The 20,721-nt window shown below is 43.2% G+C and overlaps 1 long non-coding RNA gene and 1 other non-coding gene across 2 annotated transcripts in view; both read right to left on the reverse strand.

Moving 5' to 3' along the window:
• LOC146895921 (uncharacterized) overlaps positions 1–20,721 on the reverse strand; it is a 136,962-nt gene that overhangs the window by 53,423 nt on the left and 62,818 nt on the right. The window lies entirely within an intron of this gene.
• LOC125398803 (U1 spliceosomal RNA) lies at positions 8,945–9,104 on the reverse strand. Its single transcript, XR_007231534.3, has one exon. It is a non-coding gene; the product is annotated as a U1 spliceosomal RNA (small nuclear RNA).

Here is a 20,721-nt window from a genome sequence, read left to right on the forward strand (position 1 = left end):
TGCCACACACATGCAGAGGTGAGTCCCATGCAGGTTCCCCAACTTCCAGTTCACAGACATGTGCTCCCCAGAACTTAGATCAGCGATCACTGTGGGTTGCCTGGCCATGACCTTGACATCCCTGGCTACTGCAATCCTTTCTATCTCTCTTTTACAGGACTCCTGGAGCTCAGCCCCGTGCTTGGCTGTGAATCTGCTTCCATCAGATAAAGGATAAAGGCTCTCTGATGACAATTAGGGTGGTCGCCAATCTGGTCACAGTAGATGGCCAGTTCAGGCACCCTCTCCACCATCGCCAGGACTCTTAGTTGGGGTCATCCCTGTGGACCCCCAGGAGTCTTCTTGTCTCTTCTTCCTCCTCCTCCTCCTCCTCATCTTCTGCTCACATAATTTCCATATCCTCCATTCAAAGACCATCGGATAAGCAGCCCCGTTTTGCTATTTCGCCCACAAGTCTATTCCTATTCACCCAGGCTAGGGATGGCAGAGTCAGGCAGGAGGAATGGTTCCATCCAAATACAGCGGACTTATTGGAGCTATTGATAGGAGCATGGGTGACTGGGGCAGCTCTGTCACTGCAAAGTCCATCCCAACATGGGAGAGGCCTTATAAAACTGGCATCCCTGGAGATTCCTGGATATCTTCCAGGCAGTTCCACTGACCAGCTTTTCTCCCCCATCAATTCTTGATCTCTACTAGAACCTCAGGAGGAGCCCCCAAGAGTCCTTCTTATAAGTTTTCTGTAGTTTGCATCAGCCTCCTCCCACCCCACAGGGCAAATATTTCAGTGTGGAGCTTAACAGCTAAGTGACACTGAGGTTGATCAAGCGTCTTGCGTTGCTCCAGGCACAAGGAGAACACACATTATAGGCTCAGAGGTCAGAGGTAATCCACACCAAGTAGAAGTGTGTTCTGGATGATGTGTGTTCATCACCCAAAATCCCTTTATTGAAATCCTAGTCATGCTCCCCCCTCCGGATCTCAGATGCGGTTGTGTCTTTAATGAGATGACTGAAGTAAAATGAGGCCCCAAGAGTGGCCTGTGACACAACTGGATTCCTTGTAAAAAGAAGTTAGGGACCAGTGGCCTGACTTATCAGGTCAAACTGCTTGTCGACAAGCCTGGCAACCTGGGCTCCACCCTTGGAACCCACAAGGTTTAAGGACAAAGCAGACTGAAGGGACTCTGGCCAGCTTGAGCATGGCAAGCATGGCTCTGGTAGGCCTTGCCATTCTCTCCTGTTCCTTCTGCCTTGCTAAAAACATTTAGATTACATTCCAAAAGCTAGCCCCAAGGTCTATTCTCTCCCTTTTCTTGATGCTGACTACCAAGGACCAGCTATTAAAGTTTTGAAGTTTAACAATCAGAAGCTTCCTTTGGCTAATTAACATGTCCAATTAAAATTAAACACCTTCCCTTAACGTGGGGTTTCCCATTTTACCTTTATAAACCACCATTTGCCTATGTCCCATGTCTGTTTTCTCTCTATCCAGAGACAGTCCTTAGTCCCCGGAGATAAGTACCCCATCCCCTTTCCCTGCTCCCTTCCCCTTCTCTCCGGTCATCTGTTTCCTGTTTTTGTTTGTTTGTTATTTTTTTGTTTTTGTTTTGTGTTTTTTGTGTTTTTTTTGAGACAGGGTTTCTCTGTATCTTTGAAGCTTATTGAACTCACAGAGAGCTACCTGTCTCTGCCTCCCAAGTGCTGGGATTAAAGGCATGCACCACCACTGCCCAGCCTGTCTCCAGTTTTTGTCTCTTATTCCCTGCCATCTGTCCCTCTGGGGCAAATTGGTGTGGGAGAATTGTCTGTATTCTGTCAATCATATTTTAAATAAATACTGATTGGCCAGGCAGGAAGTATATTTGGGTCAACCAGACAGGAAGTAGAGGTGGGGGCGATGAGTACAGGAGTATTCTAGGAAGCAGGAAGCTCCCTCCACAGTCCAGCCCAGACCACTGAAGAAGCGACATGTAAGCTGCCCAGCTAGAAAAAGTACTGAGCCATTTGGCTAGCATAGATAAGAACAATGGGTTAATATAAGTGATAAGAGGTAATAAGAAGCCTGAGCTAATGGGCTAATCAGTTTAAAATCTTATGGAGACCTCTGTGTGATTTTCTTTGGGGCTTGCCGGCTGTGGGGTACTGGGCGGGACAGAAACCCCAACAAGCAGGCCCGTTCAAGTCACAGCAAATAAATCTCCTTTGGGCTAAGAACTTGGTTTTGGGATTCCTGTCCATTCACAGACTCCCACACACTATTTTCTGACCTCCACATATATGTTATGGCCTGTGTATACACACACACACACACACACACGAATAAATGTAAAAATTAATAGGACCTAGAGTCAGCAATTTAAAAGTCTGACTGCTTCTTCCACAGGACCTGAGTTCAGGTCTCAGCACCCATATCAGGTGTCTCACATTCACCTGTATCTCCAGCTTCAAAGACCAATTTCTTCTGGTCGGGCATCAGCGCGCATGTGCGCGCGCGCGCGCACACACACACACACACACGTATATCCCACCATATCACATGTACATACACACCACATACAACACCACACCACATGCACACACACACACACAATATGCACCACACAATACCATATCATACACACACGCTCGTGTGCACAAATAGGGAGGGGATAAAGATAAAAAATCTTCAGTTGGAGGGAGTGGACTTGACTGGAGCAAGAAAAACCAGGGGAAAATGATGTAATGTATTTTAATAAAAAATATAAATAGGAGAGAGATAGGTCTATGGTTAAGAGCACTTTTAACTCTTGCAGAGGATCTGGGTTCAGTTCCCAACACCTACCAGGTAGTAACTAACAGCCATCTGTAACTCCAGTCCCAAGGGCCTTGAGAGTCAGAAGAAGGTGTGGATGTAGTGTACATACCTCATACACAAAGCTCCCAAATTTACATGGCTGGGCATTAGTGCTAGCCTAGCATGCGCAGGGCCTTGCATTTAACACCAAGCTCTTCACAAATAAAACATGTTGGTGTATGCCTATAATGTGAGCATTTGGGAGGCAGAAGCAAGAGGATCAGAAATTCAAAGCCATTCTTGGCTACACAAGGCTAATCCAGGCACCAGAAGACTGTCAGAAAGAAAAAAAAAACAAAAGCAAAAAACAAAGAAAACTAAACAAAGAACAAAAAACAAACAAACAAACAAAAAACAAAGAAGGAAGGAAAAAAGAAAACCTCCTGAGATTTGGATTTACTTGGTGTGCTGGCTAGTTTCATGTTCACTTGACAAGACCTAAAGTCATCTAGAGGAGGGAAACTTAGTTAAGAAAAATGCCTCAATAAGATGTGGCTATAGGCAAGCCTGTAGGACATTTTCTTAGTAATTTATAGGGCAGGGTCCAATCCATTGTGGGTGGTGCCATCCCTGGGTTGGTGTTCCTGGGTTCTATAAGAAAGCAGCCAAGTAAGTAAGTCATGGGGAACAAACTGATAAGCATCACCTCTCCATGGCCTCTGCATTAGCTCCTGCCTTCAGGTTCCTGTCCCATTTGAGTTTTTGTCCTGACTTTCCTTTGATGATGAGCTGTGATGAGGAAGAGAAGAGTAAGTCAAAAACCCCTTTCTTCCCCAAGTTCCCCTGGCCATGGTGTTTCATCAAAGCAATAGTAACCCTGACTAAGATATTTGGGTTACTATTCTCTTATATTTTATTAGTTTTATTATAAAACCTTCCAAATAGAAAAATATCACATCAAAATTAACCACACCCAAAGTCTCTATATCTCAGTGTATTTCTATGTAAGTAAAGTAGCCATTAGAAATGGAAGTCGTGGAGCTTCGTGTTGGACTTGCACTTTCACTGTAGAATATATTTTTATGCACTTATCCTCCACCCCAAACTAAAAATATGTAACAGAGTGAGGAGTAGAAAAAAGGAAACAGGCTAGCGATATATCGGATGTGTGGGCATGATTTGGTGTGTTAGATGTGCCAGGCAAGAAGTCATCATTTAGATGGGAAAGAGCTGTTTGGGATCTTGTGTACATCCTAAGTGTCAACTGCATTAGTTATTTTTTTTTTGCATCCCTGTGACCAAAATATCTGACAGAAACAACTGAAAAGGAGAACAATTTATTCTGGCTTGGTGTTGGAGAGTTTCAGTCCATAAAGGCAGGAAAGACAAGGTGGAAGTCAGTGCATGGTGGCTGGAGCACGAGGCAGAAGCTGTCCTACAGGTAGACCAGGAAGCAGAGAAAAGGGGGTCAAGTACAACCTTGAAGGGTCTGTACCTAGTGACTTACTTCTGTCAGTCAGACCCCTCCTAAAGATTCCACAGCCTCCCTTAACAGCGCCACCAGCTGAAGATACGACTTTCCAACAAGAGCCTCTGGGGGCTGAGTGCATCTTAGATTCAACTCACAAAAGCATCCTGTGGATTAGTTGGAGTACTGCAGAGTCTGCCATGACATGTATATGATCTGTCTTGGCTAACATGACCCCTCCCTCCCTCCCTTCTTCCCTCCCTCCCTCACCCCTCCCTCCCTTCCTTCTTTTCTTCTGTTTCAAGACAGAGTTTCAAGTGGTACAGTCTGGTTTCCCTCAACCTTACTATATTGCACTTCTAATCTTCTTGCCCCAACCGAGTTCTGGGATTACAGGTGTACGTTACCACACCCACTTTTATGTGGTGCTGGGGCTCAAACCCAGGGCTGCATGCATGCTAGGTGAGTGCTTTCCTAGCTGAGTTACATCCGCATCCCCTCCTCATTTTCACTGGAAAGCAGCATCCCAGCCAGGTGCTACTACCTATGTCCTGCTGTTCCTTTTCTTCAGACATGACTTTGTAGCTAGTCTCTAGGGTTGGAAGATTTGCAAAGACTGTTTATCACCTTCAGCGTGGCCAAGAAAATTTATCTCAGTTGCTTTGTCTGTCTCCATCTCATCATTTGCAGGAGCATCACAAGCGATTAAGGATGGCTCACCTGTGCAGAAGGCATCTGCAAATAAAAATGAAAACTCGGATGATGTCAGGACTCTGGCTAGGAGGAATTCTCATGTTCCTTGAATCTGTCTTCTCCACGGTGCTTCCAGTTCCTGTGGGCGATGCACTAACTCTTGCAGTCCTGCCCTGCCCCTTTATGCTCTTGTTTACCAGAACTCCCCTGGGGCCAATCTTCCCCTCAGGCAGCCTTCTGGCTGTTCTCATTTCTAGGCAGCTTTCTGTTTGCCAGACATAGACTCTGCAGCATTGAGCCTTCTGTGAGCCCTGCAAAGGTGACCTGGTCTAATGTTCACAGTGGCACCCTTCCAACCCCAAACACCAGGGATGCACATCCTTATCTCTCATTTCACTCAGGCATCAAGATGTTTGAAATTCAGATAAGATGAAACCAACAGATAAGAAGAGCGCATCCATTGAAAGGGTAGCTTTTTATAGACAAAGGGATGTGCAGTGCCACACAAAAATACACGGGGAAGCACAGGCTGGTCAAGAGGCACTGGAAATAAGGGGAATTAGTGAGTGAGATACATTATTGTGTTTGTAAAAATCAATTTTAGAATTAATTAACACTAATAGTTTCAGTGTCTCTCAGGATGGGGTGTTTTTAATGCCTGATACCTGTCTTGGAATGCTGAGGACAGAGAATAATTACCCAAGCCATGACAGGCTCAACAGAGGAGTGGGTGGATGATGTGTGTGGGTTTGGGGGTAGATTCTAGATTGTGTAGTCTGTATAGGGAAACCACAATCACAGATATGTCAGCCAGGTTTAGTTAGAAGAACAAAACTGTCAGAATGGTTTTTTATTTTTCATTTTGGTTTTTTGAGACAGGGTCTCAAGAATGGATATCATATAATGCCTTTATTGGATTGTTTGACACAGTAGGGACTGGGTAGTCCAACAATGACTGTCTGAACATTAGAGAGGATGAGAACCCAGAAGCTGCTCAGTCCGCAAAGCTAGACGCCTCAGCTGTCTTTTCTTAAATTATTTTATCGGTGTTTTAGCCTGTATGTATATCTGTGTGAGAGTGCTAGATATCCTGGAATTACAGACAGTTGTAAGCTGCCATATGGGTGCTGGGAATTGAACCCGGGTCCTCTAGAAGAGCAGTCAGTGCTCTTATCCACTGAGCCTTCTCTCCAGGCCCTCCTCAGCTGTCTTAATCTAGTGTGGAAGGCCAAGAGGATTTGTGGAGAGCCACTGACCTTCAATCCACATTGGGAGACTGAAAAATCTGGGTTCTGATGTTAGCAAAGGATGGTTGGTGGTAGAGGCGGCAACCACAGTGCAGCTACACTCACCAGCAAAGACTTAAGCAGACAGGCAAGAGCCAGCCTGCTTTTCTCTCAGGACTTTATCTGAGCAGTGTAATGTAAAGTTCACTCTGGGCAAGAGCTTCCTCCTCCTAATGTTTCTAGGAAATGCACTCTGGATGCTTACTTTTAATTATCAGCTTGACACAACCTAGAATCGCTTAGGAAAGGCATCTCAATAAGGGACTGTCTAGATTACGCTGGATGACAGACATGTCCCTGAGGGGTTATCTTGAATAATGTGAAGATCTAACCACTGTGCGTGGCACCAGTTCCTGAGCACAGGATCCCGGATTGTATAAAAATGGGGAAATGCCTTGAGCACTAGTATTCATTGCTCTTTGATCTTGACTGTGGTTGTAATGTGACTGGCTGCTCCAAGTCCCTGCTGCCTTAACTTCCCCACAATGAAGGACTGTAGCCTAGAACTGTGAACCAAATGACCACTTTCTCCCTCAAATTGCTTTGGTCAGAGCATTTTTTTTTATCATAGTCACAGGAAATGTCCTATCTCTGACAGGTGTGTCCCTTAGTGGAGCCCAGGATCAATCAAGTTGACAACCAAGATTAAACATCATAACAGATGAGTTGTTTAACATGTGATAACATATCTATAAAAGTCCTCTATAGAATTTTCAAGACCTCAAGATGTCAAATCACAAACAAACAAACATATATACTGAAAATACAGGAGTCATGTGCTAGACCTGTTGGTCAGGAATCCACTGGCTTTGAAGAGATACCTGTACTTCACTGTCTTAAATGTAGATGACTTTCTGTAAGGTATTAGGTTTGTAGTAATTTGTTGCAGAAATCATCCCTTAGGAACTCCAAAGAAACCCTTCCCAGGATTTTAGCCTCTAAGATACTTACTTGCTCCTCAATGTTTCTATTTTGGCCTTAAACAACGGGTACACTGAATACTGACATCTAGTGGTACTATCCAGAACTTCAATGAGCTTTCCTTGCACTGTGGTAGCCTGCTTGCTTCTCTTGGAATATTTCAACCTCAGATGTGGAGATTTGAGAGACACTTTTGTTAGGAGTTCACTGGGATCCTTACTCTTTGAGTTATAGAAGTCATCTCTAGACTGCATGACTTCCATAGGGCCCTCTAAATATATTCCTTTTTTTGTCTTGTTTTTAGTTAATTTATTATTGGACAATTTCATACATGTTTATATCACACCATGGTTGTCTTCATTCCCACACACCCTCTCATCTCCCTCCCACCCTTGTTAAATTCCCTCCTCCCTATAGATCCCTTTCTCTCATTCATGTCTTTCGGTTTTGTTTGGAGACTCAGAGTTTAACTATTGGTGTCTGTGTCATCATCCGCTTGGAACTATCTACTGGAACCTGGTGAACTCGTCAGCAAGTCCAGAACTAAAGGCAGTGACTCCCTCTCTCCAATAATTTATCAATAGCCAATGACTCAGCAGAGAGGGTGTGAAATTTACAAACTACAGTATCAACCTGCCTAGCACAATTAGTCCCCTAGTGGCATAGAGGCATGACTCTTACTGGGATAACCAACCACCCTCTAATTAGATTTGAGATAGGCTCCATGGGAGGAAATCCATGCTTGCTACTGTAAATCTAGTCAGAAACACTTGGTTAGTGAACTCATAGGCTCTCAGAGGGAATAATCTACCATTTTCAGCTAAGTTGACATAGCATCACACTACTTTCTAAATATATTTATACCCCTATATAATTGTTACTCAGCCTTAGCCAAAGAACCTTGTCTTTGTGCAGCCAGCAGTGGTGAATGCAGGAACTCATGGCTGAATGGATGCTGAGAATAAGTGACAGCTGAGCTCATTGTTCAGCAAGACACACCTTTCCCTCTAGGGCCATGGTTCTCAATCTTCCTAATCCTGTGATCCTTTAATACAGTAGTACAGAAATTTCTCATGTTGTAGTAACCCAGCCATAAAATTATTTTTACTGCCAATTCATAACTGTAATTTTGATATTGTTACAAATAGTATTGGAAACATTTATTAATCAGAATATTTGACATGTGACCACTGTGAAAGCCTCATTCAACCCTGAAAAGGGTCATGACCCACAGGTTGAGAATCATTGTTCTAGGCTTTAGGGACCATTAGATGAGGAGGCAGAAAGAACGTGAGAGGCAGAAGATAGGGTCATTATATACTATCTTCTGAGTATGACAGATATATCATGAACTTGGAGCAGGTTCTGCTACTTGGGCTGGGTCTGCACAAGACTGGTCTTGTCAATAGAAAGTTCTGGATGGGGAAGAGTCTCAGGGGGCCTCTATATTTAACTTTCCTGCCTGATACATTCTGTGGGGTGCTGCAAAAAGCTGCCATGCATCTGGCTTCTCTAGATGGGAAAAGTGAATGGGGAAATTCTAGAATGACCTTAAAGTTGTCTTTCAAACTTCAGCTATCTTAGTATATCCTTGCTTAGTGAGGAGAGCAAAAAATGGATGGAGAGAGAGACAGAGAGGGAGAGGTCTGGTTTTAGTGTCGTTCCCACCATATTGATCAGGAATGCTATCAAGGAGGCAGCACCCCCGTCACTTCGTCTAAAACCAATCACCCCAAAATGTACCCCTTATAATGCCACTTCATTCATGGTTGGGATTAATGATATAAATTTATTGTTTTGTCAGAGGAGAGTGAGAACACAGTCCTCCACTCCCACAAAGTATACAGTCAGCTTCCCAAATTCCGGGAAACTGCAGGGCCAGCACATCTGGAGTGTAATGGATAAACTTCATCCTGGGGAAACCACGTGTGATCATGGTATCTCCCTGGCCATATAAGTATCATGACATAAATTTCAGATATAGAATTCAGAAGAGACTGTGCCCTTCTCTTGGCTCTGGGTGCAATGGTGGTAGGTTGGGAACAACACACAATCCCATGTGACTACACATGTGGAAAGAATGATGATATTACATGGATATGGAGGTCTAATGGGGCATAACAAGGGAGACCTTTTATAGAATAACCAGGGGAAGTATTTAAAAAGTTTTTTTTTTAATTTTATTTTATTTATTTTTTTTGAAAGTAATTTTATTAAATTATAAAAAGTTTCCATTTACGCCCCTCCTCCCAACGCCCTCACACTCCCCCCCTCCCTCTCCTCCTCCCTCTTTGTCCCCAAGGGGTAGTCAGGATCTCCTGCCCTGTGGGAAGTCCAAGTTCCTCCACCCTCCCTCCAGGTCCAGGAAGGTGAGCATCCAAACAGACTGGATCCCAAAAATCCAGTATATGCAGAGGAAACCAGTCCCAGTGTCATTGTCAATGGCTTCTCAGAAAGACTGCAGGCCAGCCACATTCAGAAAATCCGGCCACATTCAGAGAATCTGGTTGGATCACATGCTCGTTCAGTCACAGTCCATCTGGCCTTGGTAAACTCTCATTAGATCCGACCCCTTGTATCAGTGGGTGATAGTATCCCTCGCAGTCCTTCGTCATTTTCTTCCTTCTTCTGCTCCTCATTTGGATCTTGGGGGGCTCAGTTCGATGCTCCAACGCGGGCCTCCATCTGTATCGCCATCCAACGCCAGATGAAGGATCTATGGTGATAAACAAAATATTTATCAGTATGGTCACGGGCCAAGGCCGGTTCAGGCACCCCCTCCTCTGTCCAGAGAACAATCTGGGGATCTCTCCTTGGACCTGGGATCCCATATATAATCAAGTTTCCTGTAAACTCTAAAATGACTCCCTTAGTTGAAATATATTCTTCCCAGATCCCACATTCATCCTTCCTCCCTTCCCCCCATCTCGGTCAACCGAGCTTTCTCCATTCCTCCCCTACTCCCTTCTCTCTAACCCTCTACCCTTCCAACAACCCTTACACCCCCCCCCCATGCACCCAAGATTACCTGGGACTCTTGACTATTTCCTACCTCCTGGCGGATAGCTAAATAATCTTCATCAGGTTCATCTTCTTATTTAGCTTCTCTAGGATCATGAATAATAGGCTCAAAGACCTTAAATTATGGTTAGAATTCACTTATGAGTGAATACATACCGTGTTCCTCTTTTTGGGTCTGGCTTACCTCACTCAGTAAAGCGTTTTCTATGTCCATCCATTTGAATGCAAAATTCAAGATGTCATTATTTTTTACCGCTGAGTAAAACTCTAATGTGTATATGTTCCACACCTTTTTTAACCATTCTTCTATTGAGGGGCACCTAGGCTGTTTCCAGGTTCTGGCTATTACAAATAGTGCTGCTATGAACATAGTTGAACAAACACTTTTGTAGTATGTTTGGGAATCTCTAGGGTATATTCCCAAGAGAGGAATTGCTGGGTCCTGAGGGAGGTTGACTCCCAGTTTCCTGAGAAACCGCCACACTGATTTCCAAAGTGGCTGCACAAGTTTGCATTCCCACCAACAATGGATGAGTGTTCCCCTCATTCCACATCCTCTCCAGCATAGGCTATCATTGGTGTTTTTAACTTTAGCTATTCTGACAGGTGTAAGATGGTATCTCAAAGTGGTTTTGATTTGCATTTCCCTGATCGCTAAGGAGGTTGAGCATGACCTTAAGTGTCTTCTGGCCATTCGAAGTTCATCTGTTGTGAATTCTCTGTTCAGATCAGTACCCCATTTTTTAATTGGGTTAATTAGAGTTTTAGTGTCTAGTTTCTTGAGTTCTTTGTATATTCTGGAGATCAGACCTTTGTCTGATGAGGGGTTGGTGAAGATCTTCTCCCAGTCAGAAGGCAGCCTTTTTGTCCTACTGACAGTGTCCTTTGCTTTACAGAAGCTTCCCAGTTTCAGTAGATCCCATTTATTCATTGTTTCTCTTATTGTCTGTGCTGCTGGGGTCCTACTTAGGAAGAGGCCTCCTGTGCCTAAATCTTGTAGACTACTTCCCACTTTCTCTTCTATCAGGTTCAAAGTGGACGGATTAATGTTGATGTCTTTAATCCATTTGGACTTGATTTTTGTGCATGGTGATAGATATGGATCTACTTTCATTTTTTTACAGGTTGACATCCAGTTATGCCAGCACCATTTGTTAAAGATGCTTTCCTTCTTCCATTGTATACCTTTAGCTCCCTTGTCGAAAATTAGGTGTTCATAAGTTTGTGGGTTAATATCTGGGTCTTCTATTCGATTCCATAGGTCGACTTCTCTGTTCTTATGCCAATACCAAGCTGTTTTCAATACTGTAGCTCTATAATAGAGTTTGAAGTCAGGGATGGTAATGCCTCCAGAAGTTCTTTTATTGTATAAGATTGTTTTGGCTATCCTGGGTTTTTTGTTTTTCCATATAAACTTGATTAATGTTCTCTCAAGGTCTGTGAAGAAGTTTGATGGGATTTTGATGGGGATTGCATTGAATCTGTAGATTGCTTTTGGTAGAATTGCCATTTTTACTATGTTGATTCTCCCAATCCAAGAGCAGGGGAGGTCTTTCCATTTTCTGGTATCCTCCTCAATTTCTCTTTTCAAAGGCTTAAAGTTCTTGTCAAATAGGTCTTTCACATCCTTGGTTAGAGTAACCCCAAGATATGTTATGGTGTTTGTGGCTATCGTGAAAGGTGATGTTTCTCTGATTTCCCTCTCCGTTTCTTTATCCTTTGTGTATAGGAGTGCCACTGATTTTTTGGAGTTGATCTTGTATCCTGCCACGTTACTAAAGGTGTTTATCAGCTGTAGGAGTTCTTTGGTAGAGTTTTTGGGGTCGCTTATGTACACTATCATATCGTCAGCAAATAACGAAAGTTTAACTTCATCCTTTCCAATTCGAATCCCCTTGATCCCCTTATGTTGTCTTATTGCTATTGCTAGAACTTCAAGCACTATATTGAAGAGGTATGGAGAGAGTGGACAGCCATGTCGTGTTCCTGATTTTAGTGGAAAGGCTTTGAGTTTCTCTCCATTCAATTTGATGTTAGCTGTCGGCTTGCTGTATATTGCTTTTATTATATTTAGGTATGATCCTTGTATCCCCAGTCTCTCCAACACCTTTATCATAAATGGGTGTTGAATTTTGTCAAACGCTTTTTCAGCATCCAATGAAATGATCATATGATTTTTTTCTTTCAGTTTATTTATATGATGGATTACATTGATAGATTTGCGTATGTTGAACCATCCCTGCATCTCTGGGATGAAGCCTACTTGATCATAATGGATGATTTTTCTAATGTGTTCTTGGATTCGGTTTGCCAGTATTTTATTGAGAATTTTCGCATCGATGTTCATGAGTGAGATTGGCCTGTAATTCTCTTTCTTGGTTGTGTCTTTGTGTGGTTTTGGTATTAGGGTGACTGTAGCTTCATAAAAGGAGTTTGGCAGTGACTTTTCTTTTTCTATATTGTGGAATACATTAAGGAGTATAGGTATTAGCTCTTCCTGGAAGTTCTGGTAGAATTCTGCATTGAAACCATCTGGTCCTGGGCTTTTTTTGGTAGGGAGATTTTTGATAACAGCTTCTAGTTTTTCACGACTAACAGGTCTATTTAGATTGTTCACCTGGTCTTGGTTCAACTTTGGTATATGGTACTTATCTAAAAAAATGTCCATTTCTTTTACATTTTCCAACTTTGTGGCATATAAACTTTCGTAGTAAGATCTAATGATTCTCTGAATTTCCTCTGTGTCTGTGATTATGTCCCCCTTTTCATTTCTGATCCTATTAATTTGCAAGTTCTCTCTCTGCCGTTTGATTAGTTTGGATAGGGGTTTGTCAATCTTGTTAATTTTCTCCAAGAACCAGCTTTTTGCTTCATTGATTCTTTGAATTGTTTTTTGTGTTTCTATTTTGTTGATTTCAGCCCTCAGTTTGATTATTTCCAGTCTTCTACTCCTCCTGGGTAAATCAGCTTCTTTTTTTTCTAGAGCTTTCAAGTGTGTTGTTAAGTCTCCAATGTGTGCTTTCTCTGTTTTCTTTAGGTGGGCACTTAGTGCTATGAACTTTCCTCTTAGCACTGCTTTCATTGTGTCCCATAGGTTTGAATACGTTGTGTCTTTGTTTTCATTATATTCAAGGAAGACTTTAATTTCTTTCTTTATTTCTTCCTTGACCCAGGGGTGATTTAGTAGTTGACTGATCAACTTCCATGAGTTTGTTGGCTTCCTGGGGGTACCATTGTTGTTGAATTCTAATTTTAATCCATGGTGATCTGACAAGACACAGGTGGTCACTAATATTTTTTTGTATCTGTGGAAGTTTGCTTTGTTACCAAGTATGTGGTCAATTTTCGAGAAGGTTCCATGGGCTGCAGAGAAGAAGGTATACTCTTTCCTATTTGGGTGGAGTGTTCTATAGATGTCTGTTAAGTCCATTTGATTCAGTACCTCCAGTAAATCTCTTATTTCTCTGTTAGGTTTCTGTCTGATTGACCTGTCCATTGGTGAGAGAGGAGTGTTGAAGTCTCCTACTATTAGTGTGTGTGGTTTGATGACTGCCTTGAGTTCTAGAAGAGTTTCTTTTACATATGTGGGTGCCTTTATATTAGGGGCATAGATATTCAAGATTGAGACTTCTTCCTGATGAATTGTTCCTGTTATGAGTATGAAATGTCCATCTCCATCTCTTCTGACTGATTTTAGTTTGAAGTCGATTTTGTTAGATATTAGAATGGCCACACCCACTTGTTTCTTAGGTCCATTTGCTTGGAAAACCTTTTCCCAACCCTTTACTCTGAGTAGGTGTCTGTCTTTGTGGTTGAAGTGTGTTTCTTGTAGACAGCAGAATGTTGGATCCTGTTTTCGTATCCAGTCTCTAAGTCTGTGCCTCTTTATAGGTGAGTTGAGTCCATTGATATTAAGTGATATTAATGACCAGTGATCGATGACTCCGGTCATTTTTTTGGGTAGTAGCGTGTATGTGTTTTCCTTCTTTGAGTTGTGCTTGTGAAGGGTCGCTAGATGTCTGAGTTAATGTAGGCAGTGTTGGGAATGTTGGATTCCTTGGGTTGTGATTTTCCTTCTAGTATCCTTTGTAAGGCTGGATTAGTAGCTACGTATTGTTTAAATTTGTTTTTATCCTGGAATATTTTGTTTTCTCCGTTGATAGTGAACAATAGCTTGGCTGGGTAAAGTAGTCTGGGTTTGCATCCATTGTCTCTTAGTTTCTGCAGTACCTCTATCCAGGACCTTCTGGCTTTCATGGTTTCCATCGAAAAGTCTGGTGTAAGTCTGATAGGTTTACCTTTATAAGTTACTTGACCTTTTTCCTTTGCAGCTCTCAATATCCTTTCTTTAGTCTGAGTGCTTTGTGTTTTGATTATTATATGACGAGGGGATGTTTTTTTCTGATCCAGTCTATTCGGTGTTCTGTATGCTTCTTGAACCTTCATAGGAATATCGTTCTTTAGGATGGGAAAGTTTTCTTCTATAATTTTGTTGAGTATATTTTCTGGACCTTTGAAATGCAATTCTTCTCCTTCTTCTACTCCTATTATTCTTAGATTTGGTTTTTTTATTGTGTCCCACAGTTCCTGAATGTTTTGTGATGAGAATTTGTTGGATATGCTGTTTTCTTTGGTCAGAGTGTTTAATTTCTCTATGGTGTCCTCAGAGTCTGAGATTCTTTCTTCTATCTCTTGTATTCTATTGGTTAAGCTTGTTTCTGAAGTCTCTGTTCGTTTACCCAGATTTTCCATAGCCAGCTGGCCCTCGGTTTGTGATTTCTTCATTGACTCCATTTCAGTTTTCAAATCTTGAACTGTTTCTATTACCTGTTTGATTGTTTTTTCTTGGTTTCCCAGAATTTCATTTACGGATTTACTCATTTCTTCAAACTTTTTGGTATATTTCTCTTCCATTTCTTTACTCATTTCCTCAATTTTTTTGTTATATTTATCTTCCATTTCTTTACGGCAGATTTTCACCTCCTGTTTAAGTTCCTCTATTATTTTCATAAAGAAGCGCTTAGAGTCGATTTCTTCTATTTCTTCTGGAGTAGGGTGTTCAATTCTTCTAGTTTCAAGCTCCCTGGATTCTGGCGATGTCATGTTGCCTTTCAGGTTGTTGGAGGAATTCTTGCATTGGCACCTGCCCATCTCCCCCACTCTGGATGAAATTCCTCAGCACTTTCTGGATAGAACTCCTCAGCACTCTCTGGGTAGGACTTCACAGCACTCTCTGGATAGAGCTCCTCAGCCCTCTCTGGGAAGAACTCCTCAGCAGGGCAACAGGGCTAGCTGGTCTTCCCAGGACCCAGGAGACAAAGGGCCCGCAGCAGTGGGGAGAGGGGAGGGGTCCCTTGGAACACCGAAGACCCTACTGCAGAAGCTGAGGGGGGAAGGGCTGTGCTCCCTTCCCGGACAGGCAGGCAGGCTGCCCAGGCTAGCACCCACTCACCTCTCTGGGAAGAACTGCTCAGCAGGGCAACAGGGCTAGCTGGTCTTCCCAGGACTCAGGAGACAAAGGGCCCGCAGCAGTGGGGGGAGGGGAGGGGTCCCTTGGAACACCGAAGACCCTGCTGCAGAAGCTGGGGGGGCTGTGCTCTCTTCCTGGGCAGGCAGGCTGCCCCGGTGAGCACCCACTCACCTCTCTGGGAAGAACTGCTCAGCAGGGCAACAGGGCTAGCTGGTCTTCCCAGGACTCAGGAGACAAAGGGCCCGCAGCAGTGGGGGGAGCGGAGGGGTCCCTTGGAACACCGAGGACCCTGCTGCAGAAGCTGGCGGGGGGGCTGTGCTCTCTTCCTGGGCAGGCAGGCTGCCCCGGTGAGCACCCACTCACCTCTCTGGGAAGAACTGCTCAGCAGGGCAACAGGGCTAGCTAGTTTTTTTTTATTTTAAAAAATGATTTATTCATATGAATGTTTTGCCTGTATGTATGCATGGATGTAATACCCACGAAGGCCAGAAGAGAGCAGCACAGCTCCTGACACTGGAGTTATCAACAGTGAGCCACAGTGAAGGTCCTGGGAACTAAACCCAGGTCCTCTGAAAGGGCAGCAAGTTCTCTAAACTGCTGAGCCATTTCTCTAGACTCCAGGAGAGATGCTTTGAGGTAGAAACAAAAGGTGGTAGAGGGAGCAGGAGAAGAAGCTATGGCTAGTGGGTGTCAGCAGTTGCAACCAAAGACACAAGGCAAGACTGAAGACTCTGATGGCATTTTGGTGAGTGCTAGTTGGGTGAGCTGGAGAATTGCTAAAGCATGGGTCTGGGAGCAGGCAGGGTGAATGCCACAGTATTCTAAAGTATGGTGGCTGGGAGTTCAGAGTATATTTTCGGGCACCAGAAGCTGCTGGGTGATTCCAAGCACAGCAGTAAGATTCTGAATGGAACTTGGCAGGAAATGTGTGTGGGCTTTGCTGCAGATGCGTTAGCTCCAGCAGGTGAGATAAAAAAATTAAATCATTTTATTTATAGCATGACAGGCGTGCAGGCGTGGAGCAATTTGCCACCAACTAAGGAGAAAGACAGTCAAACCTAACAGTTCCTGGATTTTAAAATGCACATCTTGTCTGTCTTTCTGTCGATTTCCCTTGCAAGCTCATTGGAGAGTGCAATGAAATAATTTTAAGAAAAATATTGTGTCAGGTGTGGTGGCACATGTCTTTAATCTCAGTCTTTGGGAGGCAGAGGCAGGTTGATGGAAATAAGTTCAAGGCCAGCCTACTTCTCTCTATGTCAAGTTCATGGACAATCAGAGCTATATATAGAGATCTTGCATAAAAGAAAGGAAGAAAGGGAGGAAGGGAAGGAGGAAGAAAGAAATGAAGGGAGGGAAAGAGGAAGGGAAGGATGGATGGATGGATGAATGGAGGGAGGGAGGGAGGGAGGAAGGAAGGAAGAAAGGAAGAAAAGATTGGCTAGAAGCCCAGAGGGTGAGAGGAAGCCACACTAGAGCTGATTTCATGGAGGAAGGAAATTTACAAGTAGGGTCCTCAGCGTCAGATGACTCCTTTGAGATAGGGCTTTATGCCAGCTTTTTTGCTAGAATTGCGATATCCTAAGTACTTTTCATGACCAGAGAGATGACTTAGTGGGTAAAAGCACTTGCCTTGCAAGCCTAAGAAACCATGTGGCAAAGCCAGATGCTGTGGTGGGATGTGTGTGAAATCCTAGTATTCCTACAGTGAGATGGGAGGCAGAGTTAGGGGAATTACTTGGAAGGCTATGAACCAGATAGGCTGGATAACATCATGGCAGAAACAAGAGGAACTCTGCCTCAAAAATGCAGGAGCTGAAAACCAACACCTAAAAATTATCCTCTGAGCTCTACATGCACATACACACGCTGCTATAATTGTGTGTGTGTGTGTGTGTCCTTGATGCATGTGCATTTGAGTGTGAGAGTGTACCTGTCACAGCACACATGTGGGTGCCCACTTTAGATGTTGGTCCTTGCCTTCTACCTTGTTGGAGGAAGTGTCTCTTTGTTTGCTCCTATGTACGCCAGGACAACTCACCCTCAAACTTCCCAGGATTCTCTTGTTTCCATTTCCCATTCTGCTATAGGAGTGCTGGGATCACCGGCCTATTCTACCCTGCCCAGCTTATATGGGTATAAGCTTATAGGGATCTAAGTTCAGGTTATCACACTACGTGGTAGGAGCCATCTCCCCAGGCCCATAGAATGTTCTGCGACATAGAGAAGCAACTCTCTACTCCTTTGTCCCCTGATAATCTGCTTTTTGACTCTAAGTTTGCCTTCTGGGCATTTCACATGGATCAGAATCATGCAATCCATGGCCTGTGATAGCTTCTTTCTTATCACAGAGCAAAATATTTTCAAGGATCCTCCAACGACAGGGAATGGTGCAAGTAAGTTTTTGTCAACCCGACACAACCTGGGAAGGGGAAACTGCTATAAAGGAATTTCCTCCACGAGACTGGTCTGTGGTCATGTCTTTGGGGGGCATTTTCTTGATTGTTGATTGATGTGTGAAAGGAGGTTCCCCCACTTTGGGCAGTGTCATTCATGCACAGAAGGTCCTTGGGTGTATACGTGTCTTAGTTCAGGTTTATTCCTGTGATGAGACACCATGACCACAGAAACTCTTATACATTAAAACATTTAATTGAGGTGGCTCACCTAGAGTTTCCGAGGTTCAGTCCATTATCTCCAAGTTGAGGAGCATGGTGGCTTAGAGGCCGATGTGGTGCTAGAGCTGAGAGTCCTACATCTTGACTCACTGAAGGAAGCTTGAGAGAAAGAGACCTTAAGGCCCACCCCACACAGTGACACACTGTTGGGAGCTGCGCAGTCTAGTCTTGGATCAGCATATGACCTGTCCAAAGGGTTTCCTCAGGGCAAGGCACCTATGGAAATGGACTCTCACTTGCCAAGGGTCAGTAGTCCATAGGGCAGCATAGGAATTTACAAAATTCACGCAACTTATATGTTCTTTTCTCTCTCATTATATTGGTGATTCTTTGGGTTGGTTTTAGTTTTACTCTGTCAGTCACACATGCAACAGCTGTATTTTTTTCCTGGAAATCCTGCTCATTTTCAAATATTTTCCTCTAAGATTCAAAAGGGGACTAATATTTCTCAAATCTCTTATCCGGAATTACTAACTATGACTCCTGATCCTGAGAACTTTTCTGACTCAGTATGAAAACAACACTTGTCAGCTTTGGAAAGGAGAGCAAGGCTTACCTACACAGAATAGGGAAAAGGTCTCAGGAATACACATCATGTCAGCTGTTATAAGTAAGTTCCCTGGACACCAATCATATAGAATCAATGATAAGATCGAGTATATTCCAATGGGCAAGAATGCAGTGTAAAATGTGGGATGAAGAGATCCAGCTTTACCATATATAGGAGCTAATATTGGTGAAAGATGTATGGTACAGTGGGATGGGAAGAGTGTTTATCAAAGTCTGCCTTTTATAGTGCGACAGAGACATGGGACCCTTTTGTAGAGAAGGTAACTGTATAAAACGATATCTTGTAGACAGTAAAGAATTGTTTGAGCTTGAATATTGTTGTCCTTAAAGCACTGTACCCATGCCTATTAGTTTTTAAGTTTCTAAACCCAAGTGGCTGTTAGCTGACATAAATGCTGCAAGAGCGGGATGCGTCTAACTCAATATTTAGCTAATCCTGCAAAAATGCTGAGCTCTATGTCTAGAATAAGGTTATGTAAGTGGTGGAAAAGTATATTTGGGGAAGCATAAAGGGGAACAATGAAGGCTTTTCATAAAATACGATGTATTTCATAAAATACTATGTATTTCTTAAGAGTCACAAAAAGGAGCCAATAATAAAGCTGTTCATGTAACCCTGGCAAGAAACAAATACTCTGTTAAAGTATAAATAAAGACAGCTCGAGCTCTTTGGGGTCAATTGAGTGCAATCCACTTGGGAGTCTGAAGTTTTCTTTGCACTGATGTCCCTTCCTCACCTCAGGATCTGAATCAGAGATAAGGCTGAGCCTCCAGCAACACACTTCCTCAACAAGGTCACATTTCCTAATAGTTTCAAACCACCACGATGTGAAAGTAAACTGAGCACGCTATGGAAAGCAAGCCAGTAAGTGTTGCTCCATGGTCTCTGCTTCAGCGCCTACCTCCAGGTTCTTATCCGTGTTCCTGACCCAGTTTCCCTCTGTGATGGACTTCAACTTGTAAGGCAAAGAAACACTTCCTTCCAGTAAGTTTCGGTCAGCATTTCATCATGGCAACAGAGAGGCGAAATAGAACAGAGACATGTCAGTCCTCATTTATTTTTTGACCAGGCATACACTTTATCATGTGTCTTATTCCTTCTGACATGATGGCCATGTTTCTTCAGCTGTCATCACCATTGTTATGGCTTCTGAGGTGTTTCTGAGGGGTAAGAGACTTCCAAAATACAAAGAAAAAAGGAGAAGAAGGAGGAGGGAAGAGGAGGAGGGACTAGGTCTATATGTAGGACATGAGTCTATGTAGGATATGAGTGTGTGTTTAAACCTGACTGCCTCCCAGTGCATCTGTGACTTGACTTCACAAAAGCTTTAGCTTCATTAACAGTGAAAAGAGTTAATGGTCATTCCAAGGCTACAGACACTCACCACAGATCAACTCTCTCAACCCTCCCACTCATCCTATGAGTCATTTCTTTCATTCTGTTTTTGAGAAAACAGATTGGTGATCAGTGAATATGAGTCATCTGATCACTATCACAAAAAAGTGCTAGTAGAGCTGGGATTTGAGGGCAGTATGTGTGGTCCCACAGTTTAACCCTGAAACTCTTGGGCTCCACAAGAGTTGAATGATTATTAGAAACAACTCATCAGTGTATGAATGGGTAAGCAAAAAGTGACATGACCCTGCAATGGAAGTCTGTTTAGCATAGCACAGTAGTCCAGATCTGTCAGCCCAACTATTCAGAAGATTGAGACAGTGTGGGATAAAAGTTCAAAGGTAGTTTTAGCTACAGAGTGATCTAAAGATCTGCCTAGGGGGACTGGAGAGATGGCTCAGTGATTAAGAGCACTGACTGCTCTTCCCGAGGACCTGGGTTCA

The sequence above is a fragment of the Myodes glareolus genome, chromosome 1, assembly GCF_982192425.1.
Source record: "Myodes glareolus chromosome 1, mMyoGla1.1, whole genome shotgun sequence".
Classification (NCBI taxonomy): Eukaryota; Metazoa; Chordata; class Mammalia; order Rodentia; family Cricetidae; genus Myodes; species Myodes glareolus.